This window comes from Pseudonaja textilis, chromosome 8 (assembly GCF_049901715.1).
Source record: "Pseudonaja textilis isolate UNSWEBS1 chromosome 8, rPseTex1.2, whole genome shotgun sequence".
NCBI lineage: Eukaryota > Metazoa > Chordata > Lepidosauria > Squamata > Elapidae > Pseudonaja > Pseudonaja textilis.
This window is the reverse complement of record NC_141997.1, coordinates 1568686-1590952: the sequence shown is the minus strand read 5'-3', so window position 1 is coordinate 1590952 and position 22267 is coordinate 1568686. Positions and strand designations below refer to the sequence as shown.

General features: G+C 41.0%; 1 protein-coding gene across 6 annotated transcripts in view; it reads right to left on the bottom strand.

The window, feature by feature from the left end:
- Window positions 1-22267, bottom strand: part of DMD (dystrophin) — a 1342375-nt gene that overhangs the window by 43293 nt on the left and 1276815 nt on the right. The gene's annotated exons all lie outside the window — the stretch shown is intronic.

Genomic DNA, 22267 nt, shown 5'->3' with positions numbered 1-22267 from the left:
GTTTAAGAATAAATCTGAAAAATGTTGGAAATGTCATCAGATACCTGGCTCATATTACCATATGTAGTGGACTAGAAAATACTGGACTAAAATCCGCATGTGGCTGGAAAAAATGACAAAGAAACACATAGATTTGAAACCAGAGTTTTTTTTATTGGGAATTCTACCAGCTGTATACAGTAAAGATTTGAAATATCTGATTGTAAATGTATTAACTGCAGCTAGAATTGTATTTGCTAAAAATTGGAAAAATGAGAAAATTCCATTGCAGGAAGAAATTATTAAGAAAATATTGGAATGTGCTGAGATGAGTAGATTGACATTTGAAATTAGAGAGCAAGAAGATAAACAATTTTATAAAATTTGGGACCTTTTCTATCAATGGTTAGATGATGAAATATGACAATAGAATACTTAGAATTTTAGATAATAAGGAATATTCTTGTTTTTTCTTTTTCTTTTGTTATTAGATACTATATCTATAAAGTGTTTTTTTTTTAGGATAGAATTGGCATGATTATATGATTTGTTATAGAATAAATTACTTAAATTATAGTTATCTCATAAAGTATGAATGAATAAAAGTATAGTCAAATGATTTTTTTTAACAATGATATGAGGATATATAAGTTAGGATTGAAAATAAGAGTTATTATGTAACATAACTATAATTGAGACTACGAAATGGATGCACAAAACTGATGAATCAACCGACACACTGTTTGTATATAAGTATCGAAGAGAGCTGATGCTTTTATGTTTTGTCTGTTTTTGTCTGTTAAAAAAACCAATAAAACTGTTTTCAAAAAAAAAAAAAAAAGATTTTCCTCTATGCTTTTAGCCATTTTCTACAAGACAAAACTCTATGATTGCAAGATTACAATACATTAAATGTTAAATATGTATGTCAAATCCATGATATTATGTAATTCTCTACATGATAAGCATATTGAGAGTAAACTGACAAATAACTTTTCAACCAAGCAAGCAAAATAGCTGTAAAGCATATAGCTCTTTATGTATAACAAAAGATTGCTATGCCATAATAAAAGCAGACTTAAAGAAAAGGTAGGAATAAAAATATCAATTTTTATAGGGAAAGAACTGTTATCGTGTGCAGCAGACTTCCATTGTGCTTATTAGATTTACAATATATTTTTAACAGAAGGAAACAAACATATTTCTCTCTTTCCATTCAGAATCAATCCATTGAGGAATGAAATGAAGAGTATGAACTATAATCTATGTTTTCAACTTCACAATCTAGCATGAGAGATTATTATGGTACAAACTCACGTGACTGATTTCTGGTCTGTTCTTTCAATCAACATATGGAAGAGCGGGTGCTTAGATAATGTAGTTGTTTCTATCTACCTTTGTGAACATCCAACTCTAATCCCAATAAGATATAGTAATTATTTCCCTCTTTCGTTAAAGTAAGACCCAGAGTCTTTTGGACACCTCATTAAAATTCAAGTTCCTTTGTGATGATTAAACTGAGCAACTCTTTCATTTAAGGTGTCAAATCCAAAAACTCAGCTCTATTCTGACATATCACATCAAGGTCCCAAAGCAATGGTCTATTCATGATGGTCTGTCACATCCCCCCAAAAGTGTGGGAAGCAGACTTTTGGGAAAAGTACATGCACACCTCTGTGAAATGTGAATGTCCTAACCAAACTATAGAAAAATTGCCAGTGTGGGCAACTGTGACAGCGACCAAGAATCTTGCCCCTCAACTAAGACTAAGAAAAGCCCTGGGAAAGATTAAAAAAAACCACTACCCAAAGGTTCCATTGTGGCTATCTACATTGGAAGCAGTCACACATCCAAATATATTGGATTATGAAAATATTGTCAGCTATAAAGATTTATTATATGATACTGGAGAGTTTAAAAATAGGAAACAAATACAAATTCAAGGAAAGGAGATAGCATGGTGGCCCTTTGCACAAATATAAACCCATTATAAAAAAGATAGAGAACAATTTGGCTTTAATATGACCCCACAAGAATTAGATAAAATATGGCTAGGAGAGGAAAAGAAAACAATTAGTAAAACATAAATATCTTTTGAACTACAAATTAAAAGAAGAAACAGTCACAGAATCTATGATAATTTGGGCTAAAAACGTGGGTCATAGTATTGAATTAGATAAGTGGGAACACATCTGGCAAACAAATTACAAATTAACCATGTCAATCTTGTATAAAGAAAACTTATATAAAATGGTTCATCGCTGGCACCTACCTCCTGCGAGACTGGCTAAGATGTTCCCCAACCTACCACCCAACTGTTGGAAATGTTAACTACACACAAGAACCATATTTTCACATGTGGTAGACTTGCCCATGTGCTCAGAAGTTTTGGAGAAATATTAGAAACTGGATTTTAAATATAACAAAACAAAATTTAAAACTTGAACCCAAAACCTTTCTGCTAAGTATGATAGATTTAAACATGGAGAAAAAATTTCAATATTTAATTTTACACATCATAACTGCGGCCAGAATAACCTACTCACAAAACTGGAAACTGTCTTTCATTCCTTCAGAGGATATGGCGATTAAAAAAATACATGAATGTGCTGAGATGGATAGCCTAACCAAATTGTTAAAAAATAAACAAGATAGTGACTATTATGAAATATGGAACATTTGGTATGAGTGATTAAAGAAAAGGTAATATTTGATATTTGGATAAGTTATGGAAATGACAGATGACGTGCATTTAATTATAAACTATATAGAGAAATAAAAAAACATTAAAAGAATGAAGGAGTTATTGTAACAAGGCAGATCACATCAGTAATAAAGATAAAGAAAAAATTTTTTTAACCCTTGCTCAATATATGCTGTAAAATGTATATATGTATATATGTCAACATATATATATGTTGATTTGTCTGTTTCAAATGTATGTCAAATGTTTTTTCTAGAATAAAAAATTATTTAAATAAATTTTTAAAAAAAGACTAAGAAAAGCCCAAGGCAGTGGTGGCTAACCTGTTTGGGCTCCCATACCAAAAAATGTGTGTGGCTTACACGCATGCGCATGCATGCCAGCACACAGAAGGCAATACATGCAGCCCCCCCATGCCCCCTGTGCATGCATGAGTGATCCTCTTGTGCACCATACATCTCCCGCACCCCCCGTTCCCTGCGCATGCTGCCAGATACCCGACGATCAGCTGTTGGGCGGGCGGCGCGGGCGCATGCACAGTGGGGATCTTCCGGGTGACCTCTCGCGTGCCAGCCAAAGTGGCTCTGCAGGCCATTTCCGGCATGCATGCCATAGGTTACCATAAGCAAGAGACCTTATCCCACTATGGATCATTCAAAACAACTTGAACTTTGGGCAATCTGCAACCAGTGTCCTGATATAAAGAAAAAGGACAATTCTACCAGCTATAAAGCAATCAGCCTCCTCAACAAAATCTGTAAACTCTTCATAAGATACCTATAACAGAAATCCCAAACTTGCTAGAACAATAAAATATCCTTGCAGAGGAGCAATATGCCTTTGGAAAAAGCTGGTTATCATTGATCAGTGCTAGTACAGAGGATGCATATTGACCCCACTCCGGTTTAATTTTTGTATCAATTGTTCAACACAAGTTTTGCTCCTCAAACTTGTTGCAAGACAAATCTCTGCTTTACTTTATATACATGATCTGACATTACTTTCAAAAACACCTATTGACTTTAAAAGAGCATGAGAGAAGTAGAGAAGTAGAGTAGACCATCCAGTCAATGGTGGGAACCGGTTCTTCCTAATGACCAGTGGGGGGCGGAGAGAGAGAAAGCGAGAGAGTACACTGCCAGGCCTGATATAACTCTCTGAGATAGAATCGGATCTCTCCCTCCCTATCTCTCTCTCTCTCTCTCTCTCTCACACACACACACACACACACACACATGAATGAGAATATACTGTATGTATATTATATATATATGTGTGTGTGTGTGTGTGTGTGTGTGTGTGTGTGTGTGTTTGCACACATTCCTTAGGACCTATTTTACATTTGACAACTACTGATATGAATAGATAAAAGGGACCCCTATGGCATCTCCGATCTCGGGAGTGATAGCAGAAGCGGTCCTCCAAAAATTGGAATATGAGGCAATGAAAGTTTAAGAGCCCAGATTTGGGGCACATTATGTTGATGACACATTTGTCATTGTTTAAACAACGAGATAAGATCAGATTTATGAACATCGTCAATTCCATATATCCAGACATCCAATTTACGATGGAGGAAGAGACCAATAACACACTGGCTTTCCTGGATGCGCTAGTTAGCTGTAACCTGGATGGGAGCCTTGACACAGGTATGCACCAAAAAACCACAAGCATGGACTGTATTCTACACAATGACAGCGATCACCCCATTGCTTTTTCTTCTAGTGAGAGTCCATGAAATCGATTGCTGAGCACCAGTGAGGCTGCATCAGAGTGGTTTTGTACTGGGTTTGTGTTTTTTTTCTGAGTGACATGTTTCCATCTGTCGTCTTCTTCCTCTCAGGGGACAATTCTTTTAGAAGTTGTTCATTTGTTCATTGCGAAGTCATGCCTGACCCCATTGCAACCCCATGGACAACATTCCTCCAGTCTTCTAGTCTTCTACCATCCCCCCCCCGAGTCCATTTAAGCTCACGCCCACTGCTTCAGTGACTCCATCCAGCCACCTCATTCTCTGCGGTCCCCTTCTTCTTTTGCCCTCAACCGTTCCCAGTGAGTCCTTCCTTCTTATTAGGTGGCCAAAGTATTTGAGTTTCATCTTTAGGATCTGGCCTTCTAAAGAGCAGTCAGGGTTGATCTCCTCTAGGACTGACCGGTTGGATTGCTTTGCAGTCCAAGGGACTCCCAGGAGTCTTCTCCAGCACCATAGTTCAAAGGCCTCAATTCTTTGGCGCTCAGCTTTCCTTATGTTTGATCATTATGATGTTTAACTTGAGCATATTTTTGAAAGGTTTGAGGTTTTTCATTTTGTGGGTTGAGTTTCAGAGTGGTTAGAGTTTCCTCTAGACCTTTGACTTTTTCTTTTAGCCACTTGATTAGTTTACATTTGGTACATATATAGTTTGGGTATTCTATGGGCGTAAATGTACATGGAACATGTTCTGCAGACCACAATAGTATCAGTTTCTTCTTCCATGAATGAATTTTAAAAAATTGAAAATGGATGTGTAGGAAGTTTTGCCACAAATTTTTAAAAGGGAAAAATGTCCAATTTGGAATATATGTATTCTAACAGATCATTAATTTTGAAATTTGGGGGGAAGTGTAGCTAGAAGTTTAAGGTTCTAGCAGTTAAAGAATGTCTAGTTTAAGGATAAGCTCTATAGTTCAAAATTGTCTAGTTTAAAAATTTGAAGTTCTAGCAGACCATTTAGATTGTCCAATTTTAAAATTTTTGGTGTTGTGGGTGTAAGTGTAAGGTTCATTCTTAGGCTGTACTGGAATGTTCTTTTCCTCCCTTCCTTCTTGTGGGCTTAATTTATCTTTCTTTTCTGCCTTTGTATATTCCTTACTTGCTACTGTCTATTCGTCTTTGATTTTTTTGCCTTGTGTCCTGTGTTGCCTTTTTATCCTTCCTTCCTACTTGCTTTTCTCCTGCCACTACCAGGTATTCAGCTCTCCCTGCTTTTCTCAGTTCATTGCATTCCCCACCCCCTCCCAAATGCTCTGTTGCTGTTGCTGTCACCAGTTCACTGATCCCCTTTGCTGCAATGCTCCACTAACACCGACAGCCTCCGGTTGCACTGAAGTTCTCCCATTGCTTTCCATGCTCCTCTCAGGGTCTGCTTCACTGTGTTGACCCACACAGCTGGCTCTCACCTCTGCCACACCACCACTGCTCCTGGCTCTCCAGCCACGCAGCTCCCATTTGCGCTGCTGCTTCCGGCAAACAGGATCGCCTGGATGCCTCTTGTCTCTTCTCCACAGCCAGTTCTCCTTCTTCTCCCTGCTCCTCTCTCACACCAGCTTGCCTTTTCCTTCTCTGCCGGTCATTGCTTTGCCCTCAGTCAGCTCTCCTCTCTGCCCCATGGATGATTTTCCTCCCTGCTCCAAAGCTGGGCCCCACTCGCTCATTGGCTCACCTCGCTGCTCTCCACCAGTTTATTTTGCCTCTCTGCTCACCTTGCTTCAATGGGCCTCCAGGCTCTTAGATAGGCCTCTCGGGTGCAGCTGGGCTTCTCTCAGCAGGCCAAGTTCGCTGGAGACCGCTTTCCTCCTATTTCTCCAATCTTTTCTCTCCTTTTCCTTACTCCACTTTTTTCTTTCTATATGATTTATTCTATGATTTATCTTTTCTCTCCTATCATTTATCTTAGTATAATAGTAACTTTTCTCTTCTTTAAACTCCCTGCAATGTCACCATGCTTCCTCCATTGCTGCCATCTTGGATACCACATCTCCAGTACCTGTACTACAGAGACATTAGCATTAGCCTCATTTCACATGTATTGTATAAATAGTCAAGGTATATAGGACAATTTTATGCCTCCTTGCTGCTTTTAGGCACTGATCTTGCTACAACCTACCATGTTGCCAGGTTCTGTGCACCAACAATTAAGATTATTTAACTTGTTAGTTAAGAACATTTGTACTGTAATCAATCACTTAGCTATACTGTATACTAATTTTATGTTTTCCTGTATTTAATGTTTACCCTTTTTATAGATTTAAAATGTTTTACATATATCTTTTAGTAATTAAATACTTTAACCTATTGCATTTCATATTTTAGTTTTTAAATTTAGTAATTTTTCTTATTTTGGTATATGACAAGAATAATGATTTTGGTTTGATTTGGAGCTCAACTCTGAGGTTGAAGGGGGAAGAGAAGTGGCAAGGCTTAAAACTTGCTAAATGAAAATCCAGGCAGGCTCATCATGGCAGATGGAAGAGGGACTCCTTGTGTTGTAAGTAATTAATAGGGACAGTTTACATGATTTTGGTTTTTTCAATCCTAGCACTTCTTTTTAACGTCCTTTTGCTTTGATATCCATCCTGAATTTGATATCCAAATTCAAAATTAGCTAACAATACTAGAATATGAGAAAACAAGTACTCAAGAAAGGGCTATAATCTGAGTCTTTCTACAGGTGAAACTCAAAAAATTAGAATATTGTGCAAAGGTTCATTTATCTCAGTAATGCAACTTAAAAGGTGAAACTAATATATGGGATAGACTCATTACATGCAAAGCAAGACAGTTCAAGCTGTGATGTGTCATAATTGTGATGATTATGGCTTACAGCTCATGAAAACCTCAAATCTACAATCTCAGAAAATTAGAATATTACGTGCAATCAACGATATATTACATAAAACAACGATTGTACATAGAACAATATTGGACCTCTAAAAAGTATAAGCATGCATATGTACTCAGTACTTGGTTTGGGCCCCTTTTGCAGCAATTACTGCCTCAATGCGGTGTGGCATGGAAGCTATCAGCCTGCTGAGGTGTTATGGAAGACCAGGATGCTTCAATAGCGGCCTTCAGCTCTTCTGCATTGTTCAGTCTCATGTCTCTCATCTTTCTCTTGGCAATGCCCCATAGATTCTCTATGGGGTTCAGGTCAGGCGAGTCTGCTGGCCAATCAAGCACAGTAATCCCATTGAATCACGGTTTGGTGCTTTTGGCAGTGTGGGCAGGTGCCAAGTCCTGCTGGAAAATGAAGTCAATATCACCATAAAGCTCGTTTGCGGAAGAAAGCATGAAGTGCTCCAAAATCTCTTGGTAGACAGCTGTGTTGACCCTGGACTTAATGAAGCACAGTGGACCAACACCAGCAGATGATATTGCTCCCCAAATCAACACAGACTGTGGAAACTTCACACCGGGCTTCAAGCATCTTGCAGTGTGTGCCTCTCCATACTTCCTCCAGACTCTGAGTCCTTGGTTTCCAAATGAGCAAGTTGCTCTCATCAGAAAAGAGGACTTTGGACCACTGAGCAACAGACCAGTTCTGTTTTTCTTTAGCCCAAGTAAGACGCTTCTGACATTGTTCATTGTTCAGGAGTGGCTTGACAAGAGGAATACGACATTTGAAACCCATGTCCAGGATCCGTCTGTGTGTGGTGGCTCTTGATGCACTGACTCCAGCCTCAGTCCACTCCTTGTGAAAGTCCCCAACACTTTTGAATGGCCTTTTCCTGACAATCCTCCATAGGCTGCCATCATCCCTGCTGCTTGTGCACCTTTTTCTTCCACACTTTTCCCTTCCACAGAACTTTCTATTAATGTGCTTTGATACAGCACTTTGGGAACATCCAACTTCTTTTGCAATTACCTTTTGAGGCTTTCCCTCCTTATGTAGGGTGTCAGTGATGGTTTTCTGCACAACCGCCAGGTCAGTGGTCTTTCCCATGATTGTGATTCCTACTGAATCAGACTGAGAGACCATTTAACGGCACAGGAACCCTTTGCAGGTGTTTTGGCTTAATTAGCTGATTAGAGTGGGACATTTTGAGCCTAGAATATTGAACCTTTTCACAATATTCTAATTTTCTGAGATTGTGGATTTGGGGTTTTCATGAGCTGCAAGTCATAATCATCTCAATTATGAAACATCACGGCTTGAACTATCTTGCTTTGCATGTAATGAGTCTATCTCATATATTAGTTTCACCTTTTAAGTTGCATTACTGAAATAAATGAACTTTTGCATGATATTCTAATTTTTCGAGTTTCACCTGTACTCTTGAGACTAGTAACTTAACCAATGCCACACTGTTATTATATTCATGTATATACACACACACATACACACAACAAATGCTATTTATAGCTCATATTGATTTTTAATACAATTTTTTCTTAATTTTTCCCCAAGTTTTTTATTTTTTACAAATATATCAATGTGTGAACAGCATGGCACCAGAGTGTCATACATTTTGATACAAATAAAATAAAATACAAATAAAATCATATTTTTTTCATTTAACAAGCTTATATAACTCTAGTAATACGCATAGTTTTATAAATTATAATCTTTCATTATTTAATTATTCAATATTTCAATGTGTCATTTTTATGCCAGTCACCCTATTCTAAGTGTCATACCTTTCAATACAAATACAATATTATGAATCATTACACTTAGCAAGCTTATATAATTCTAATAATAATACAAACTTTTTTGTTAAATTAAATCTCCCATTATTTGCTTGTTCAATTTATAATCCTTCATTATTTGGTTATTCAATATTTCAATATGTTATTTTTATGTCAATCGTCATATTCTGCATGTCATATATTTTAATATAAAGTATTTTTAATCATATTTGTTACATTTAGCAAACATACACATATTCATATTGAATTATAATAGTTCATTATTTATTTAATCAATAGTTCAATATATTCTTTTTATGCCAGTCACCATATTATTTAAGTATACTTAGTAATACCGTCATTCAAATTCTAATTTCCCCTCTTATTATTACTTCTCCGTATATATAATAATGTGTATTTTATTAATCCCCCTCTAGTTTCCAATCTGATTCTAACTTTGATTATGCCACTACTGTATTTAAACATATTCCCTTTCTAACCATCATCTCTTATCAGCTTTAATTGTTCATTTCTTAGCTTCCTCTCTCATCTTTATTTCTGTCTGCTTCCATATCTTGGCTACTCAGTTTAAACATTTCTCCCTTCTCTGCCCTTCTCTATTGTCTAGTTTTCAAAAGATCTATTCTTGTCCCTATCTCTCTCCCATAAGAGTCTTCCTGGTTCTCCGGTTCCTTTTTTAATTCCCTTGGAACACTCTCCCCTTGACTTATGTCATCAATCCTTATTATTTTTGTTAACATCTCTTCTTTATCATCTTGTTTTGTTTGTTTTGTCTGTTCTATTTTTTCATCTACTCTTTCAGTTAGCTCCTTCTCTTCCTGGGCATCTTGATCACTCATTGTCCTTTGTGTTATATTTCCTAGCATTCTATCCATGCTCTCTATTTGGTTCATAATTTCCTTAAAATGTCTTGTCAGTGTCTCCCTTATACCTTGAATTGCTGATGCCATCTCTTCCCAAATTCCACTCCTTTCTCCTTGATGAAGCATCTCGTTAAATTTTATTGTGTCCCTCTTTTGTCCAATAATCCAAAGACCTTATATTCAAACCCAGTCACTTCTCAAAAAATTCAACATTCTTAGTTCCTTGTATCCCAAAATTGATCAACTTGTTCCTCTGTCCCATAAGTTTTCCAGAACCTCTTTAGGTTCCCTCTATAAATTCAGTCTTGTACTGTAATCTTCAGGGGTCATTTTAATGATAATGTCTTTCTTGTTATCACATTTAAATTCCCAGTAATCGAAAATTTCCAAGATTTTGGGAGTATGTTATTCTTCCTTTTGTCAGCAGGTGGCACTCTTAAACTAGATTTCAATATTAACCAGTTTTTTTTCATATTTCCACAATGTAAAAATAACGTTGATTTTTAAATAGATATGAAGCAGTATGGAAAAATACCAGAAAAGTATCAGTGTTATTAGCAGAAGTTAATTAGCAGAAGTTGCTTAATCCCTATGTTGCAAGCTTTAGAATAATATAGAGAACTTGCTGAATATGAATATAAACATATTGACCTATGTACTAGATATTTTCCTGTAACAAACTGTATGGCAAGGGTGGGTGTGGAAAGTGACAGATGGTGTAAGATACTACCATATATGGGGAATTGTGCAAGATGATCAATTCAAACTTCCATCTCCTTTCTTATAGTACTTATGTTATGGTATAGCTAGATAAGAGAAACGCCCTGGGTGAAGCTAGGGTTGTAGGCTGAATAAAAGTGAATAAAAGGCTGAATAAAAGTGAATAAAAGCCTTGGGAGTAGCCCAGGGTTCAGAATTTGCCATGTTAATGCTCTGGACCATTTGCGCAAAATAAACCTGTGTTCTCCAACCCTTCGTGGTCTTGTGTCCTGATTTAGAAGCAGGATCTGCTGCAACATTTCTGGTGACTGCGGCAGGAGAGAAGGAGCTCTGAGGCTCGCTGGAGGGTCCACCCTGGTGCCGGTGCTTTGGTAAGTTGAAGGGAACTTCCCAGACACAATCGGACCTTTGAATCCAAGGGACTTGCCGGTAACGCAGGGTTCCGGCGGTGGCAGTCAACACCTCCAAGAACCACTGGTAAAGGGTGAGGAGACCGGGACCATTTCCAGCCGGCCGGTGGAGGAAGAGCTCGCCAGAAGGCAAGAATTGGGTACGGGAATTGGGCAATTTAAGGTAGCATATGAATCTCAGGACTACGGTCTTACGTGGAGTAGGCATAAATTGCAGATCTTTTGTGAGGGGGAATGGCCAACATTTGGAGTAGGTTGGCCTGACAAAGGGACTGTAGATCCCTCTATAGCAGTGAGGGTACATCAGATAGTGTTCCACCGCACGTTAGGACACCCAGACCAGGCTCCCTACATTGATGTCTGGCTTGATTTACTACGCCATCCTCCACCTTGGCTTCACAAATTCAAGGTGCAACAGTGAGGACTTCTGGTTTGCAAGGCTTTGGCAGCGGCAGGGATTCACGATTCCGTGCGATCCCTGTTGTGCTCGCCACCAAGGTGCCTCTGATCTGTTTGGATTTGGAGGATATAGCTGCCCCGTAGAGGCAGCTGAAGATAGGGGGGATCCGGACAGGGGTTTAGGAGTGTCGCAGACCCCCTCCCCAGCTGGCAAAAACCCCTTTTCCCAAGGCAGTGGAGCGGCGGTCAGCAATGGCCGCCACAAAGAAGCCTGCAGCTGGACAAGAAGGTGCAGGAGGAAGAAGGTGAAAGGTTTTTTTTTTCTGGCTGAACTGGACAAAGAGGAGCTTTTAAAACCTGGAAATTTGCCTTTTTTATTGCTACATTGTTTCCCAGAAAGACTGTGCAAGCGGCGAGAAAGCTGTGAAAGGGAAAGTTATTTCTTCTCACTCTCCTTCCCTATGAAATAGCAGATGGAAATCTGGAAATCCTGCTTGGGCAAAGAAGGTAAATAAACCTAAAAATTAAAGCCAAGGGGATAAAAGATTTTGGAACATTGGAACTAAAAATGAAAGCTTATTGCTATAAGTGGGAAGGAAGAGATAAAAAACTTATTCTAAGACTCTATTATTCTGTCTTTAAATAAGATGTTTTATTGATTTCCTCAGAAAATATCTCTTATGTTATTACATTCTATGCTTTGTTTGTGTATTGTTTTGTAAAAATTAATAAAATTTGTTTAAAAAAAAATGCAAGGTGCAACAGTGCAGACTTTTAATATCATATACCCTGCCACCTCCTAAAATCAAGAAAGCTGTCTCACTCCTACCGAGCTGCCCAGAATTGCCCCACCCTCCTCCATATGTAATCCCCCATGGATTGAGGAGAGCTTCCGAGGAAGAAGGATGCTCAGGTTTCTCCAGATCAATGTGGCAGTTAGACCAGTTATCACCCATGTTAAGAAGGCCCGGAGATCGTGGCTCGGCCAGTGCTCCACCAGACACACTGGATCAGTCAGTCCAGGCTGGACCTTCACCTCGAAGTGTTAGTCTACAGCTAGACCCTAAGGAGGAGATGCAGGGGGCCGAAGGGGAGCCATCTGCTGAAGGGGAGGAAGTGGAAGAACCAGTAGCAGCTAGAACAAGGGCGAAGACTGAGCAGACATCTTTAACTGCCCCCCTCAGATAGGTTGACCAATTTGTAGTGGATAAGGAGGATCCATCAGTTACTGCCACTGCTCCCTTATTTCAGCATGTGCCTTTCACCACATCCAATCGACTTAATTGGAAACTCCACTATGGTCCCTTTAGTGAAAAACCAACTGAAGTGGCGGACCTGGTAAAAACTATTGTAGATACAAATAACCTGACTTGGATGGATCTTCAACAACTCATGGGAACCTTGTTTAACCCAGAAGGGAGGGAAAAGATTGGAATTGCAGTAGCCAAGATTCTGAAGCCTGATATTAGGCCCGGTGGCAATTTGAATATGAATATGTTGAGGCATGTTTCCCGTCAAAGGACCCTAAGAGGAGTCCTTACAAGCATTTGCGACATATTTAAGACTATCAGAAATTGATAGTACGGGCAATCCAAGCAGCCAGAAAACCTTCGGTTAACATGTCCAAACCCTCCCTGGTGTTACAGGAGGCCACTGAGAGTCCTGAAGCGTTTTATGCTTGCCCGATTGAAGCCTATCAGATGTATACTCCTATAGATCCAACCGAACCCGCAAATGCCCGAATGCTTGCGATGGCATTTATTTCCCAAAGTGCTCCCGATATACGTCGGAAGTTGAAAACACTTGAGGGTGTGTTAAGAAAGCCCATGAATGAACTTATGGAAGTGGCCCGGAAGGTGTTTGTGAATAGGGAGAAAGAAGAAGAGAGAAAGAAGGACCAGAAGATGCAAAGAAAAGCTGAACTGATGGCTGTGGCAATGATGTGGACATCAAGGGGAAGGGGAGGTAGCAGAGGCAGGGGAGATAGACCAGGGTTAGGATGAAACCAGTGTGCAATATGGAAGAAGGAGGGACACTGGAAGGGTGAATGCCCCGGAAGAAATAAAGCGAACAATTGGACGGAAGGAGAGGCGAGTTTGGGAAGGACCACTGAGGACTTCCGAGGGGAAGCCGGGGAGGGAGAGGACAAAGAGAGGGCTATCTGGCAGTCCCCCTCATAGGCCTGGCAGAAGTGGAGGAATGGGACTGAGACCGACTGTGTTCAGCCCGCCTCCTGGAACCTGTAGTCAGTCTGAATATAGGAGGCAAACCCATCACCTTCCTTGTTGACAATGGAGCCACTTGATCAGTCCTAACCCAGCCCCTAACACAAGCCTCTCCTTACTCCATTAACATACAGGGAGCGACAGGAAGTATCTTGCAGCAACCATTTCTGGAACCCTTGGTTTACACCACAAAAGGGCAGACCATATCCCACCAATTCGTATATATGCCAGACTGCCCCATCCCACTGCTAGGGAGAGATCCGTTATGTAAACTCCAAGCCCAAATCTCTTTTGAGGAAGATGGTACAATGCAACTGAGATATGGGAAAGTTAAGATGGAGGTACCTCGAGAAGAAGAGTGGAAACTGATGATGGCTCTAGAGGTGGGGCAGGGAGAGACTTTGACGTGCCACACTTGTGGGCAGAAGAGAACCCCCCAGGCTTCGCAAGCCACCACCCTCCAATTATAGTGGAAGAATTCCCAATGAAAGTACCCATTCAAATCCAACAGCGCGCATATCCTAGGCACATTGTGCAAGCTGTTCAAGAAGTGATAGACTTATATTTGGTGCATCATATTCTGGTTCCTACAGAATCCAAGTGGAATACTCCAATAATGCCCATTCCTAAAGGCGAGGGTAAGTTTAGGCCAGGCCAGGATCTTAGAGTTGTTAATGATGCCACAGTGACAATACACCTGGTGGTGCCAAACCCCTATGTTATATTGGGATTGATCCCTCAGATGGCTAGGTGGTTTTCGGTCATTGACCTGAAGGATGCCTTCTTCATGATACCAGTACATGAAAAGAGTCAGATCTATTTGCCTTTGAATGGGAAAGCCCCTTGACAGGCCGAAAACAGCAGTATACCTGGACACGATTGCCCCAGGGATTCAAGAACTCACCCATCCTGTTTGGGGCCACCTTAGCCAAAGATTTGGAGGCCCTGACTACTCCCCCTCCAGCTGTTGTACTGCAGTATGTTGATGATCTGCTAGTCACAGGCCAGATGGAGGATGACTGTTGGCTGAACACGTACAAGCTGCTACACCTCCTGCAAGACGTGGGGTATAAGGCGTCCAAGAAAAAGGCCCAATTAGTGTCCAAAAGGGTCAGATATTTGGGTTACGATATAGAACAAGGAAAGCGGACCCTAGGGCATGAATGCAAAGAGGCCATATGTCAGCTACCCATCCCAAAGAACAGGAGGGAGTTGAGAGGATTTCTAGGTGCTGCAGGCTTTTGTTGAATATGGATCCCTAACTTTAGCTTGCTAGGGCATGATAAAGAACCACTGCGGTGGGAGAAGCAGGAAGTCGAAAACTTCAATGTGCTCAAAGAAGCCCTGATACGAGCCCCCAGTCTGGGTCTCCCCGACTTGGAGAAACCGTTTCAGTTGTTTGTGGATACAAAACAGAATGTCGCAGTGGGAGTTCTCACTCAGAAAATGGGAACATGGCATCGCCCTGTGGTTTATCTCTCTCTAAGCAGCTTGACAATGTAGCAGAGGGGTGGCCTCCTTGTCCTCAAGGCTGTTGCTGCACTTTTAACACAGGAAGCAAGCAAATTAACTTTTGGCCGGGAACTAGACATTTATACTCCACATGCCCTTAGAGCTGTCCTGGAAACTAAAGGCCATCTGTGGCTCACCAACCCACAAATGCTGAAATATCAAGGTTTAATAACTCATAACCCGATAATCATAGAATCCAATGCATTAAATCCAGCTACATTACTACCTGAGCCAGACTTGGAAACCACACGATTGTATTCAGACTATTGAGGAAACATATGTCAGCTGCCCCGACATGACTGTTGCCCCAAATTTTACTCTATACACAGATGGAACCAGTTATGTGCAAGATGGAATCAGACGGGCTGGATATGCGGTTGTCACCCTGGCCAATGTCTGGAAAGCTGAGCCCCTCCCTCTGGGAACCAGTGTCCAGTTGGCTGAATTACATGCATTGACTAGAGCTTTAGAGCTCGCTAAAGGAAAATGTGTCAACATACATACAGACTCTAAATATGCTTTCCTCACTGTACAAGTCCATGGTGCTCTGTATAGGGAAAGAGGCCTTATTACAGCTGGGGGAAAGGATATCAAGTATGGTCCCCAGATATTACGCCTCCTGGACAGCGTATGGGCACCCAGGAAGGTAGCGGTAATGGTCATCAAAGGGGCTCTCCGATATACAAAAGAGGAATGATAAAGCAGATAGGTAGCTCGGCAGGCAGCCCATAGACCTGTGACTGTGCAAGCAAACTGCCTCACTGTGTGGTCCCAGAAGAATAAGTTAAACCTCAATACTCCACAGAGGATTTAAATCAGATCGAGGTGCTTGAGGCACGACAAGAAGGGGAGTGGTAGATTCTGCCGGACCAACGGGTTTTCATCCCAGGACACATGGCATGGGATGCAGTGCAATAGGTCCATAGACAATTGCACCTGGGGAAGACTGCGCTGGCTAATGCTCTACAATGAGAAGTTTACATTAACAAGATACACAGCACTGCGGCAAATGTCTGTGCTAGATGCGAAATTTGTGCGGCTAATAACCCAAGACAAGGGCCTCAACCACCTGGTCACCAATCTAGGGGACATTACCCATTGGACTCTCTTAAGATTGACTTTACAGATATGCCACGATCTGGCCCATATAGAGCTTTGCTGGTCATTATATGCATCTACACTGGGTGACCTGAGTGCATACCAACAAGGACAAAAAAGCAACTGAGGTTACAAGGGCATTGCTCCAAATTGTAATTCCACGGTACAGCCTACTGTCCAGGATCTCTTCGGACAATAGTCCCAAGTTTATTCATAAGGCCACACAGAAGCTGGCAGCAATGCTGGGGATAACCTGGAAGCTCCACTGTAGTTTCCACACCCCCTCGGGAGGCAGGGTAGAAAGAGTTAACAGAACTATTAAAGAAAAATTAGCTAAAATTTGTCAAGAAACTCACCTTAAGTGGCCTGATACTTTAAGCTTAGCTCTGGTCGCAGTATGTTGTGCGCCTCAAAAGAGAATAATGATCTCCCCTTTTGAATTGTTGTATGGTAAGGTCCCAAATTTGCTTCGACCCAACATCCCATGTACCACACATGTGGCTGACACTGTTAAGTTGAAACAACTACAAGCACTTAATACAGTGGTCCTGAGATTACAGCAGTATGTATTGACCCATAAGCCCCACACTTTGGTTACCTTTCCACATAACATACATCTGGTACAGGAAGTCTGGGTAAAGGATTGGAAAAGGGAGGTGTTGGGCCCAAAGTGGAGAGGGCCGTATACTGTTGTTATGTGTTCTCCCCTTGCTATTAAGGTAACTGAAATTAAACCTTGGATCCATTGGTGCCGTGTGAAATTGGCTGCTCCTACCCAGTGGAGAGTGGAGAGTGGAGAGTGACCTGACCCATCCCCTGAAAGCAACTTTCCGGAGGACTGTGCAGAATGTCTCCCCTTCTGGTGACACTCCGAAGGCTGTCCCTCTATGAACGGAAGATGAGGACCGGTCCCCTCTAGGTGTTTCTCCGGAGGCTAACACCCGATGCAGGGGCCTACCCTGGAAGCTGCAATCGCAAGTTAACAGGATTTAAGGGCTGGGATTGTTAGAAAGGGGGGAATTGGTGACTGGTGTTGGAATCAGATACTCACTGACACACCATGGAATCCAGTCAGAGAATGAGAGAAACTGCCTGCATTCGCAGGGGCCTTATGCCTTCAATCTGGATTGTAACCATACTGTTAGTAATCAGTGTTGTCCTGAATTCCCTGTATTTGTATAGGATGTTAGTTGCTGATAAGGGTGTTACTAATAGGGAGGTACCCCTTAATGAGGATGAAGTTCGAGACTGGTACCAACCTGGTCCCGGTGAGGCAAACACACTCGACTATCCCGAGCCAGGGAATGGGATGTGCAGACCTTGGAAACAAATGGGAATAGGGAAAGAGACCTCCCAGAATGTGAAAACTGTATGATGCATCGACCCACGGGTATACATTTTACCTGTAGTGTCAAAACATTTCTCAATTGCTCATCAAACAACCTCCCCCCTTGCGAACATGAAGGGACTAGGTATTGGCAGTGCGTATATAATTACACAATCAGATGTCATCTTTTACACACCCTGTGGGTTCCCATTAAACATGTTCGTATACCAGGCCTGGAGACAAAGGAGAACCACCCATTGGAAGGTTACCCAAGGGACAGAGTCCAGAGACATGTACCCAATGTTTAACCACTGATGGGGTTTTGTTAGCCAGGAACGGGAGACCAGACTCATGTACCCAATTCTATTTACCCTTCTGTGCATACAGCCGAAGGCAGCAAAGAGATGCAATGGGACAGAGGGAATTTTATGTTACAATGATCAGTATCCACCTACCTTTCTTATGAAAGGTGACGGGCGATCTGAAAGGTCGATTGCCTCAGCTACTAAAGACCCCTTATGCCCCAACAATTGCACGGTATGTATAAAATCTGTGCTAAAAGGAAGAACAGTCACAACTACCTTAGTGTACCACACCCACTATAGATGTGAGGGAAAAATAACTCCTTGCTGTTATAAGGGAACATGGTACTCCATATGTAATCAAAAGGCTGAGTGTTATGATCCCAGGATCAACCTGGCCCAGACATGGTTGGTAGCTAGGAATCGTGGCTCAAGTAGTGGATCAGTGATATCACAAACCCAGATGTTTGCAAGGTGGCCCAGTGGCCTATGTCACGTGCATGGCACAGGACATATACCCAATCCAACATTTATATCTGCCCTTACAAGTACCCGACGGAGACTGGAAAGTGTGACTGCAGCAATGCAGATGAGAGATTTTGTCCCATTTGGGATTATGTTGCCTGGGCAACGTATGCCTTGAACAAAGGCAAGGGAACTCATCTCCAGATAGCAAGGGTACCAGCCCTCACTAATTGCTTACCATACTAATGTAATCTTCTGAATTTGACCATACCCAACCCCCAGCAGTAGATCTCTCGATATGGGTCCACCATAGGCATCCGGCTTTGGGCATCAGGCACGGATCCGGGAGTTATCATACATTTGTTCTTAGAAACTAGGTATCACCCTGCCAGGAACTATATTAGCTATTTCTCAGAATTTTGGCAAGAAGTAAAGATTGAGTTTCAGCCATCCCAACAGGCCCAGAACTTGTTTTTGGAATTGGCCTCCACTATTGCCCATACTCTAAATGTAACCAGTTGTTATGTATGTGGAGGAACTAAAATTGGGGACCAATAGCCATGGGAAGCACAAGAATGGAATTACTCAATTGCATACAATGTTACTGGGATGCCTCAACACCAGCCCCAGTCGAGGTAGGAATTAGGGGCAACCATTGCGGCACAATGGTGTTTGGCCAGCTCAGAGGGAGACAGCCCAAATGTGGGGGAAACAGATTGTCTAGAAATACATGAATGGAATCAAACCTCCAAGGCATGGGAATATTGGCCCAACAATACTAATAGCTTCTGGTCAAACTTTTCCTTAGAGAATATTACTGAAGCCCCTCCAGGTGTGCATTGGATTTGTGGGATGGTAGCATATAGTACCCTCCCCATGGGATGGAAAGGTGCATGCACACTGGGCATAATAAACCCTGCCTTCTTTATGTTGCCCCTTAATCAGCCACAAGTATTGAAGGCTGACCATTGGGAAGGACGACAATTGAAGGCTGACTTTAAGATTGGGGATTGGAGCGATGAGGAGTGGCCCCCAGAACGTGTGATCCAATACAATCATCCGGCTACTTGGGCCTCTGATGGGAGTTATGGATACCAAACCCCCATCTATATGTTGAACCAGATTATATGGTTACAAGCAGTAGTAGAACTGATTGCAAATGAAACCGCTCAATCTCTGCGCACATTGGCAATTCAGCAGAAGAAGTTTAGGGATGCCATATACCAAAATCGACTGGCATTAGACTTTCTCCTAGCCACGGAAGGAGGTGTCTGTGCAAAGTTCAATTTCAGCAATTGCTGTCTGGAGTTTGATGATGTGGGCAAAATCATTGAGCAGATTGCCAGACGAATAGCAAACATTGCACATGTCCCCATCACAAATGGAAAGGTCTTGAATTAGGGCAAGTTTTTGGATCATGATTCCCCAAACTTCTGGGTCTGCAAGCCATAGTAGCCCTAATTGGCATGATAGCGGCTGGTTGTGTTATTTTGCCATGTATTCTTCCTATTTTTGTACATGTTATCTCTAATAGTCTTTCTATGCTTGTTGAAAAGAAGGCCGCTGATCGAGCTATGATGCTGTGGGAATATGAAAAACTCAGCACAGTGGAAGATACCCCTCCAGTATATGAAACTGCATAGTAATCTAACAATTTAGGTGAAGTTTCAAAGGGGGGAATGAATCAGTATGGAAAAATACCAGAAAAGTATCAGTGTTATTAGCAGAAGTTAATTAGCAGAAGTTGCTTAATCCCTATGTTGAAAGCTTTAGAATAATATAGAGAACTTGCTGAACATGAATATAAACATATTGACCTGTGTACTAGATATTTTCCTGTAACAAACTGTATGGCAAGAGTGGGTGTGGAAAGTGCCAGGTGGTGTAAGAAACTACCATATATGGGAAATTGTGCAAGATGACCAATTCTAACTTTCTTCTCCTTTCTTATAGTACTTATGGTATAATTAGATAAGAGAAACACCCTGGGCGAAGCTAGGGCTGTAGGCTGAATAAAAGTGATGTCTCGGGAGTAGCCCAGGGTTCAGAATTTGCAATGTTAATGCTCTGAACCATTTGCGCAAAATAAACCTGTGTTCTCCAACCCTTTGTAGTCTTGTGTCCTGATTTGGAAGCAGGATCTGCTGCAACAATTCCAGCATTTCAAAATGCCAATGCAAAGCAGTGCCTATCCAATTTGAAAGTCCAATTTTCTGTGTTTTAAAGATTTTTCTGCCTTTTCCCCTTTAATTCTTTTTCCTTCAATTTTAAAGTTTTTTCAAAGTGCTAGGTCACTGCTACTTTTAAAAATAGTTGTAAGCCTCTTTTCCTGGATATTCTTTTGGGGTTAAAATTTGAATAAAAAGATTCTTCTCACCCAGTTCACACTTTGTTCACAAAAGTTTGCTCCTGTACTATGCTTAGATGGTCATCTGCTGTCCCAGCTTCATGGCAGCCATCTTAGACTGCTTCTTCTCCTCGTCATTGGCATAGAGGGAAAAAGCCCTGGGGTTCAGCAGGAGAGTTGTGATCTGTCCTGCGACCTCTCAGAGCGCCCCTCCTTAGCTTTGCCATCCTTACAAGGTGGTTTGGGCTCCTTTCAGAGTCCACAAACAGGGAGAAGCCAACACAGAAACGGAGAACTCCATTCCCTGTGACTGGTAATACTGCAAAGCCCCATCCCTCTCCACCATCTTTTCTTACTAGGCAAGTAGAAATAACATCTCATTACAGAATGGAAGAAAGTGGAACTACACATTCATATTAGGAGAATTAACAATTTGCCAGATTGTAAGAATGAATACTTGTTCAAACATGTCTATTTCACATTCTCTTTTGGATATGCTTTACGGAACTATTATTATGTTAGCTTAACTGAAAAAAAACAATATAAAAGGATACACCCCTTGTCCCATTCTACTTATTTTTATTTTTAGGCTGTATTTGAAATATAAGATAAAGATAGTAAGATGATGTCCATCCTTTATGGTGTATCTGTATAAAGTGAAATGTTTAAAATGCTTTTTAATGTCTTTTTATCTGCAGCATATCTTAAGTTGCCAGCCTTCAAACAGTTTGTGATAGTAAGCCATTTTTTAAAATACAGAATCCAGGCTAAATGATGCCAATGTCATCATACAGACTACAGAACTTTTCCCATTCACTCAACTAGAATGAACTTCTGAAAACATATCAAAACGTATCAAAAAGGAATCCTTTATTGAGGTGAGACAATTCATGTAGGAGTTCAAAGCAGCATCTGAGGTCTCTCAGGCATACAGGGATACATAAGGGAGTTTAGAACCCCTCTCCTTATCTTGATGTGTATTTAACGAAACAAAAGCCAGTATGTTAATTCCTCCCCACCCTTTTTGTAAGGAACAATCTTTTTCGGAGCTTCCCAGGGCATACCTAATTTTCCACCACCCCCTTTTTAGAATGAACTTTTCCAGAGATTCCCAGGGCACATCTCACTGTGGAATTTTTATGATCTTCTCATCTCCTGGCTGTGCCTCTCAGAGGTGATAGGTTCCGGCCATCTGGCTTTTCTCCCTCCATTGTATCATGTGTGGGTTATACAAATTTGATACAAGATTAAATATATTCAGGTTACATCAAGAAAGGATTTCTTTATCAGCCTCTCCCCCTTTCTTCTTCCATTGAAGAAATGACAGATACACGGATCTGACACATATCAAACACTGAAATCATTATAAAACAATGATATTTCTCCTAAATCTAGCACATTCAACCAATTATCACAACCATTATATGATGGATTAATTATAACAATTGCATGCAGACTTAGTAATTTGGTAATACGATGAGGATTCTTTTATGGTGCAAACATATAT